The sequence below is a fragment of the Silene latifolia genome, chromosome 6, assembly GCF_048544455.1.
Source record: "Silene latifolia isolate original U9 population chromosome 6, ASM4854445v1, whole genome shotgun sequence".
Taxonomy (NCBI): domain Eukaryota; kingdom Viridiplantae; phylum Streptophyta; class Magnoliopsida; order Caryophyllales; family Caryophyllaceae; genus Silene; species Silene latifolia.
In genome coordinates, this window is record NC_133531.1 from 65012919 (window position 1) to 65015569 (window position 2651).

Here is a 2651-nt window from a genome sequence, read left to right on the forward strand (position 1 = left end):
CTTTTTTTAGGGACATATGTCTCCCTTTTTCATATTTGGGTTGTATAACTTTGTTTCGCGACTTTAGCGATGTTTTATTTATGAGATTTATTTAGACCTTGCATATTTGACACCTTCCCATTTGGATATTTTTATAACAGGTTCAGGTTTTAAAAATTACAGGTTTTTACCCTAATGAACCTATTACAAACATATCCATGCATTTTTTATCTAGAATTATGTGTTTACTTTTCCGCAATAAATGAGGGTATCACAATTTTGTTCCATGTTTGATTGTCATCAACTTCGGTGAACATTCCATTTGATTCCATGTTGAGAATGTTCCTTGAATCTTCATATAAACCGTTCCAAAATTGTTGTACCAAGAACCATTCGCTAAGTCCATGGTGAGGACATGAGCGACAAATACCCTTGAACCGCTCCCAAGCTTCATACAAAGATTCTTCATCCCTTTGCTTAAAACCCGTAATTTGAGCTCTTAGCATGTTAGTCTTTTCCGGTGGGTAGAATTTTTTGTAGAAAGCTAGAGCCAACTTCTTCCAAGAATCAATTCCGAGAGTGGCCTTATCAAGGCCCTTCAACCATTACTTCGCGGTGCCAATTAGAGAAAAAGGAAATAAGACCCATCGAATTTGGTCTTGAGTTACACCGGTTTGAGAAATCCCATCACAATAGTCACAAAAGGTTTCCATATGAGAATGAGGGTCTTCACTAGGCATCCCCCAAATTGGCTCCTTTCGACTAATTGGATAAAGGCGGATTTTGAAATAAAATTTCCGGTTAGATGTTGTGGTGTGGGAGTACCATTGGGTAGGTTCTCCTCGGTGGGTACGGAATGTGATGAAAACTTAGGCATTGTAGGTTGATTTTGGGTGGTATTTTGTAATGGGTTCTCCTCACCTTCTCTTGCAAAAGGGTTGATGAACTCAATAGTTGGTTGAATATCTACAACCTCACTAATACCTCTCAAATTCCTCCTATTAAGTCTACTATTGGTTGTCAAAGTTCTTTCAATTTCACGATCAAAAGGTAACAAATCACCTTGTGACCTTCTAAACATGCAAAATATCAAACAACTTGAAAACAATTAGAACAAACCTTGAGGAGTTTTACTTCCCCAAGGCAAAGAAAGACACAACTAATAACGATATAAGGAAATCTAAATCAAGCTAACACCGTCCCCGGCAACGGCGCCATTTTTGATCGGTCCGTTTCGTGTTCACAATTGAATAAGTGTGGTCGTTGGGTCACGTCCGAATCAAAACACAATTTATAACTTCACAAACAACTCTACAATTAGTAAAGAGGCAAGTAAAGGTCGGATCCCAAGGGACGGGAATTGAGATGAGATTTCTATTGAAACTAGCGGTGTCTTAGGGGTGTCACAATTTGGGTTGATGTAGAAGGTCACTAACTAAAATAGCAATGAAAATAAACAAGCAAGATGAATTAAAAGGGTTGTAAACAATTGATAAAAAGCACTAGGGTGCCATGGGGTCATAGGGAAAACATGGGAATTGATCATACAAACATGTTCTCAAATTATAAGCAAGCAATTATTGTTGTGATGGATTGAGTTGGGTTATATCTTACAATCCTAGGAAAGTTTGGGACCCGGAGCCGAATCGATTAGATTGTACAACACCTACAAGTCGACTTAATCTTCCCTACTCAACAACATGCATGGTCTAATGAGACTCGAGTTGGTTTATTTCTTACAAGTCTCATTGAAAAGGTAGGTGATGGGTAAAAAATGCAAGGATTCATAGGCTCGCATTTCATCAAACATAACATGTGTATGAGTTGAGATCAAAACAAGCAAGCAAATAAAACATGAAAGCATATTAATTTAAGCATGAATCATTCCCCATGTTGGTTTCCCCTAATCACCCATTAACCCTAACTAAGAGACTACTCACTCATTATCATGTTGATCATGCTAGCAAGGTTGTCAATCATACCAACAAAATGAAATATGATGAATAAATGAAAGTAATTAACAATAATTAAAAAGGGATTAAGAGGATTATACCTACTAATGATTCCAATAATAAAGCAAATATAAAAGAAGTTCTTGATGCTTGATTGAGAGGTTGTCAATCTCCCAATAATAACCCAAATAATCTTCAATTACCCAAAGTAAAGGATGAACAAAAGAGAGATTAAGGAAATAAAACTTGTATTAAAACTTGCTTAATTGTTGATTACAAAACTAAAGAGAGATTTGATTGATATTAACTACTCTAAGAATTCATAAGAAGAACATGCTCTTCTAATTAGACTAATGGGGTATTTATAGTGGAAATGAGGGGGATGCATTAGGGTTAACTAAAGGCTAAACTAGTAATTACACTTTTTAGATTGAGCAGGGAGGAGCCGGTATTTTTCGAAGGAAGGGCTTCTTTCTTTGTAGCTTGGAGAAGACGAAATTGTGCTGTACAGGAATCCGTGCGTTTTGGAGTCGGGACGGGCGGATTCTGGCGGTGGAACACGGGCGGCTTCAAGTGAATCCGGGCGGATTGTGGTGGCTGCAAACCCGAGCGTCTTTGGAGGAAACCGCACGGATTGTGCATGTGGAGGACGGCCGGATTGTAGACAATCCGCACGGATTGTTCCTCAGCAACATTTCTTCTTCTTTTCTTCCCTTTTCT

The 2651-nt window shown here is 38.1% G+C and overlaps 1 non-coding gene across 1 annotated transcript; it reads left to right on the forward strand.

The window, feature by feature from the left end:
• Nucleotides 1-378: 378 nt before the first annotated feature.
• LOC141589533 (small nucleolar RNA R71) lies at nucleotides 379-485 on the forward strand. Its single transcript, XR_012520466.1, has one exon. It is a non-coding gene; the product is annotated as a small nucleolar RNA R71 (small nucleolar RNA).
• The last annotated feature ends 2166 nt before the right edge of the window (nucleotides 486-2651 follow it).